Source organism: Physeter macrocephalus, chromosome 13, assembly GCF_002837175.3.
Source record: "Physeter macrocephalus isolate SW-GA chromosome 13, ASM283717v5, whole genome shotgun sequence".
In the NCBI taxonomy this organism is placed as follows: Eukaryota; Metazoa; Chordata; class Mammalia; order Artiodactyla; family Physeteridae; genus Physeter; species Physeter macrocephalus.
The window spans coordinates 50,350,672-50,357,412 of NC_041226.1; the positions used below are offsets into that span (position 1 = coordinate 50,350,672).

General features: G+C 39.9%; 1 protein-coding gene across 15 annotated transcripts in view; it reads right to left on the bottom strand.

The window, feature by feature from the left end:
* The window catches only part of TBC1D4 (TBC1 domain family member 4), a 640,377-nt gene that overhangs the window by 488,904 nt on the left and 144,732 nt on the right, over positions 1–6,741 (bottom strand). For 5 of the 15 annotated variants that reach the window (XM_055089696.1, XM_055089695.1, XM_028497462.2 and 2 more), the window contains exon 2: positions 3,119–3,415. The exons of 9 other annotated variants lie outside the window; for them this stretch is intronic. The gene's annotated coding sequence lies outside the window, so the exon portion shown is untranslated. Of the gene's footprint in view, positions 1–737; positions 776–3,118; positions 3,416–6,741 lie in introns of those variants that run through there. One more of the 15 variants, XM_055089698.1, reaches the window with a different exon arrangement.

Below are 6,741 nucleotides of genomic sequence, written 5' to 3' on the forward strand. Positions count from 1 at the left end.
ATCGACAGAAGAATGGATAAAGAAGTTGTGGTATATATATGCAATGGAATATTGCTCAGCCATAAAAAGGAACGAAATTGGGTCATTTGTAGAGACGTGGATGGACGCAGAGACTGTCATACGGAGTGAAGTAAGTCAGAAAGAGAAAAACAAATTTTGTATATTAACGCATAAATGTGGAATCTAGAAAAATGGTACAGATGAACCTGTTTGCAAGGCAGAAATAGAGACACGGATGTAAAGAACAAATATATGGACACCAAGGGGGGAAAGTGGTGGGGGTGGGGGTGGGATGAATTGGGAGATTGGGATTGACATGTATACACTAATAGGTGTAAAATAGGTAACTAATAAGAACATGCTGTATAAAAAATAAAGTTTTTAAAAAAAGACAATCTATGAAAAAAATAATTGATAAGCTGGCCTTCATTCAAATTTAAAACTTCTGCTCTACAAAAGACAGTATCAAGGGGATTAGAAGACAAGCAAATGTTTTCTTCAAGGCTTTGAGAAAACATTTGCCAAAGGAACATCTGATAAAGTCTTGTTATGCAAAATACACAAAGGACTCTTAAAACTCAGCAATAAAAAAACTACCTGATTAAAACATGGGCCAAAGACCTTAACAAACATCTCCCCAGAGAGGATATTCAGATGTCAAATAAGCATTATGAAAAGATGCTCCACATCATATGTCATCAGGGAAATGCAAATGAAAACGAGATGCCACGACACACCTATTAGAATGGCCAAAATCTGGAACACTGACAACACCAAATGCTGGCGAGGATGTGGAGCCACAGGAACTTTCATACATCACTGGTGGGAATGAAAAATGGCTCAGTCATTTTGGAAGACAGTTTGGTGATTTCTTACAAAACTAAACATACTGTTTTTTACAAAACTAAACATATTCACGATACGATCCAGCAATCTCACTCCTTGGTATTTACCCAAAGAAGTTGAAAACTTATACCCACCAAAAAAACTGGCACACAGAGGTTTTAAGCGGGTTTATTCATAATTACCAAAACTTGGCAGCAACCAAGATGTCCTTCAGGAGGTGAATGAATAAATAAACTGTCATACATCCAGACACTGGAACATTATTCAGGGCTAAAAAGAAATGATCTATCAAGCTATGAAAAGACATGGAAGAAACTTAAATGCATATTACTAAGTGAAAGAAGCCAATCTGAAAAGGCTGCATATTGTATGATTCCAATTATATGACATCCTGGAAAAGGCAAAACTACAGGGACAATAAGAAAGTTCAGTGGTTGCAGGGATGGGGATGGCAGAGGAAAAGCACAGAGAATTTTATGACAGTGAAAATACTCTCTGTGATACTATAATGATGGATATATGTCATTATAAATGTGTCAATACCCAAAATGTTCAACACCAAGAGTGAACCCTAAGGTAAACTAGGGACTTTTGGGTGATTATAATGTGTCAGTGTAGGCTTATGTTTGGTAACAAATGGACAATTCTGGAGAGTGATGCTGATAATGGAGGAGGCTATGCGAGTGGCAAGGCAGGGGGTATACAGGAAACCTCTGTACCTTCCTCTCTATTTTGTTGTGGATGGACCTTAAATTGCTCTAAAGAAATAAACCCTTTTTAAAAAAAGTATACAGTTCAGGGACTTCCCTGGTGGTGCAGTGGTTAAGAATCCGCCTGCCAATGCAGAGGACACGGGTTCGAGCCATGGTCCGGGAAGATCCCACATGCCGTGGAGCAACTAAGCCCTTGTGCCACAACTACTGAACCCGTGTGCCACAACTACTGAAGCCCGCGCACCTAGAGCCCATGCTCCACAACAGGAGAAGCCACCACAATGAGAAGCCCACGCACTGCAACGAAGAGTAGCCCCTGCTCGCCACAACCAGAGAAAAGCCCGTGCGCAGCAACGAAGACCCAACACAGCCAAAATAAATACATAAATAAATAAAACCTTACTTTAAAAAAAAAGAAAGTATTCAGTTCAATACCATTTGTATTTACTCTAACAAACACTAGAGGGAGCTGTCCCACATGAACTAGTTTACCTAAGCAAAAAATTTAAAAAAAAAAAAATCAAAAGGTTTTTTATAAAACTGAAACAATGCCACTGTTTATAAAATATCATTACCACTGCTCCCATATTAGTCTTAGAACATTAACCACTGCTAAGTAAATTAACTGGAATTTTAACTGATTAGACAAGTTTGGCCATAAAATTAATATGTTAATAAAATAAAGTTAAACTGAAAAAATTAGAGTATATCAATATCAGCCCTTGAGTACATTTAATCTGTTAGACATTTTCAAACAGGACATAATAAACATAATAAGAAAGATACATTTTGATTCTTTATCACGATATATGAAAGTATGGTCATCTAAACAAAATGCTAAAACGGGACACTGGAAAAGTAGTTTTAACTTATGAAATGCCTGAACTCTTGAGAAGAGAGCTTTTTGAGCAATGGTTGGTTGTGAAATGTAATGGGCCTCTGGGAAAGAGGCAAGAGACAGGAGGTCAAACCCAGAGGGACCTGGACGTGACAAGCTCAAGCTGAGATCAGGCGATAAAGCTGCAATGTAATCAAAAAGCAAAAACTGCCATGGGTTTCTCAGAAACCTATTTTTGTCCTGGCCTTCCGTATTATTTCAGATATTTATACCCCTACAGGAGTGGTGAATGAGCATCTTGCGAATGAGAATAATCCGACATTCCTGAACTTTTATTCAGCGGCATCAGTGACTTGTAGACATTATTAACCCCTAAATGTGTGAATGTCTCCCTTTTTCAAAGAAGAAAAGTCCTAACCGACCACTACCCAAGGATAAAAAGGAAAACATACATTTGCCGCTCTCCAAAACTAGGCTGGAAGAAACAGCAATCACAAGGAAACAGATGCCAGATCTCTAATCTGACTTGCCCTTCCGGTGGGTGAAAGGAAAAGCTCGTCTCCGCATTATGACTCCTCACCTTGGAGCGCCCTTCTGTGCCACCTCCAACCCTCACAGTGGAGGTAAAACTCCTGAAAACAACATGAGTCACAATGGACTGATGCTCCTGGTGAAATGAAAAATTAACACAATGACATCTTTTTTTTAAAAATAAATTTACTTATTTATTCATTTTTGGCTGAATTGGGTCTTCGTGGCTGCACGCGGGCTTTTCTCTAGTTGTGTGGAGCGGGGCTACTTCTTCGTCGTGGCGCAGGGGCTTCTCGTTGCAGTGGCTTCTCTTGTTGTGGAGCACGGGGTCTAGAGTGCAGGCTCAGTAGTTGTGGCTTGTGGGCTCAGTAGTTGTGGCGCACGGGCTTAGTTGCTCCGCCGCATGTGGGATCTTCCTGGACCAGGGCTCGAACCCGTGTCCCGTGTTGGCAGGTGGATTCTTAACCACTGCGCCACCAGGGAAGTCCTACAATGAAATCTTGCATCAAGACTTGCCTTTGGGGCCTGCATTCCTCTTTCTACTTGGGACATGGTGAATTTACCGAGAAAAGTTTCTGATCAGAGAAAACTTTTTTCTCAGAGCTGATACAGGCTGTTTAAAGATATTCTTCTTTGTTCATTAAATATCAAATATATCTCCCCCTCCCCTTCTTTGTGTGATCCGGCTAAATGATACCCAGGGAAAGCATATAATGATTTAGGTGATACAAACCACCCCAGTTTCCTGTTACCTTTGAGTGAATAAATCAATGAAAAGCTTGAGCTTTTCAGACCTGGAGAAAGAACACATTCTGACTATGCACCTCACAGGCATCTGACTTAAAACCAGTCTAATAAACATAGTACTCCCAAAGCAATAAACCTTTACCTTTGAGTTCTCTGAAATATCACCAGATTGCTTGAAAGCCACCTGGATGAGTGCACTGTGTCATGACTAGCCTTTGCCCAGCAGAAACACAGACTTATCCACCCTTGGACATGACCTGTGGACAGAGATCTTCTCTCCCCTTCAACAGAACTCAATCACATGACACCATTACCTTTCAATTAATTGATCTTTCATAAATTTGTTAAGATTGCAAGTAAAGAGTGGTAACTCAAAGCCTCTCCCCACAAAAGTATTTTTACTTATCAAATTTCATGGATGTCAAACATTTAACTGCCAAATTTTAATTCCTTGAAGGAAACTCTCACTTTAGAATTTTAAGCATTGTGTCACAATAGAATGTGTGGCACTGAAATATTTATCATGATGTAACAGTCTTAATTTTCTAATGCCCCAAATGCTTCCTCATATCTATTTCAAAAGTATTAATAATTACAGCAATGCTTCAAGGCTGACATTATAATCAACTTGACTGGAGATAAAAGAAATTAAGGATCTCTGTTCAGTGGCAGCTAATAATTGGCCTATATAGTGTGATAATGCGGCCAGAGTTAATTGTCATTAAAATGTTCTACAGGATCTATCTGAGCTGCGTCTTGCAAAAATGTATAACTTCAAAGTCAGAAAGCAAATTCATAGCAAACCAGCAGCCCTCATATTTTTCATACATGGATGGCTTTCCAGAAAGAATAAGATGATTCTTATCGTAAATCATTTATGAAGGACTTATCAGGTGAAACAGGCACTGTTTTATCTAAACAGCACCCACCTTAATTTAGAAGAAATGGTTCTAGTGGACACTGCCAATCCTTACACCCTCCCCCAGCTCCCACAAAGTAGGCCACAATGGAGGGCATGTAATCTCGATGGGACCAGTCACAGATATAGGGGCTGGCATGTGACCCAAGCCAAGTCAATCTGAGTAGCTCCCTAGTATTTTCCAAACAGAAGGAGAGACACAACTCTTTTCCATCTGAGGTCTCAAGCTGTTGAGGAAGTTAGTCTGGTCCACAACAGGTGGACATATCCCTTCACTGGAGAAAGTCAGTCTAGAGTAACACAAAATGAAACCTAGAGGAAAACAGAATTAAAACCAAGATTTAGAGAAAGAGATTCCTGCGGTCTCTGGCTATAGACATCCTTGGAGATGTGACTAAGGATCTCTTGGTGTCCTCCAATTCTGGGGTCACTCAGGATCCTTTCACATGGGTGAGGGGTTTTCACCCTTGCCTCTAAGAGTCCTTGACTAATATACAAGTCTATGAGAATATACATTAATATAGATGTTAAAAATCTGTTAAATATTATATATAACCTGTTGAACCCAATCGTTGGGATTGAGTTCATCTGCTATGACTGAAACCCAAAACAGGAGTTGATTACACAAAACAGAAGTTTATTTCCCTCTCATATAAAAGTCCAGTTGGCAGTGCAGGACTGTTTTGTTTTGACATTGTGTCACTAAATATCAAAGACTCGGGTCCTTCTATTTTCTTGTTATGCCTTGGGGGCCTCAACCCCATTGTCCAAAATAGTGGCAACTGTATTCCAGGTAGTAGGACTAAATAAGAGAAAAAAAGAGCAAGAGGTACACACATACACACGTACACACGTACACACACACACACACACACACACACAAATAATGGACACTCTCTTTCTTATGGAAGTTTTCCTAAGGAAGTTGCCCCCTCAAAAAATTCTACTTACATCCTACTGACCAGAACTAGATGAATTTCTAGCAGCAAGAGAAGCTAAGAAGTGTAATCCTGACTCTGGATGGCCACATACCTAGGTTAAAATTCTATTACTAAAGAAGAAGGGAGAACAGAAATCAGGAATAATCTTCATTTTTGTCATAATTGTCAATGATTTATCAGAAAAAAAGGCATCATTCAGAGCTCATCAAAAAAAAAAAATGAAGGTTAGCTATGTCAGAGTATTTAAATCATGTAACGGTTCTAAAAAGAAGGAACTTACGTCAAAGCTGCAGAAATATGTACTTAATAAAGAAAAGAGTAGACCAGGCGTTTCAAAAACTTCCCAAACTGAAGAAGCAGATAACCTTCTGATCAACCCCCAAAGACAGCCATGGGACTACAGCTTCTCACTCAAAGAAAACAAAGCACTGATGGCAATGCCAGTAAATTACATGGGCAGTCAACATTGAAATTTATGCATTTTTTTCCTCATAAACCATGTTAGCTGGTAGTCTTTAAGTAAACTTTTACAGTTCTTTAGAGATAGCAATGGGGCAGCAACCCACAAATAACCACCTAAAACTTATTTCAACCTGTAATATACCCCTGCTCATATTATTCTGATGTGGTTAAATAGCAGATTTCAAGGACTTAGTACAAAAAATGTAATATAATTCATTAATAATTTTTTACTGATCACAAGTTGAAATTATGCTTTGGATATACTAGGCGAAAGTATACTATTAAAATTAATTTCACCTGTTTCTTTTTACTCCTTTTTTTTAAAAAAATCCCTTGACTCAGCAAATTTTTATTGAACAAATGTTATGAGCAAGGAAGTGAAACCGTGTACCTCAGATTGGGACTTGAACCCACATGCCAGGAACCCGGCCAAAACCCAGATCGGGACTCAAACCCACACGGCCGGGACTCGAACCAGGCCAAAACCCAGTCTTTCAACTGAGACCACACACCTGGTTTCAGGACTTAATGAAGCTCAGGTTCTTTTTCTTTTTTTTTTTTTTTTTTGCGGTACGCGGGCCTCTCACTGTTGTGGCCTCTCCCGTTGCGGAGCACAGGTTCCGGATGCGCAGGCTCAGCAGCCATGGCTCACGGGCCTAGCACCTCCGCGGCATGTGGGATCTTCCCGGACCGGGGCACGAACCCGCGTCCCCTGCATCGGCAGGCGGACTCTCAACCACTGCG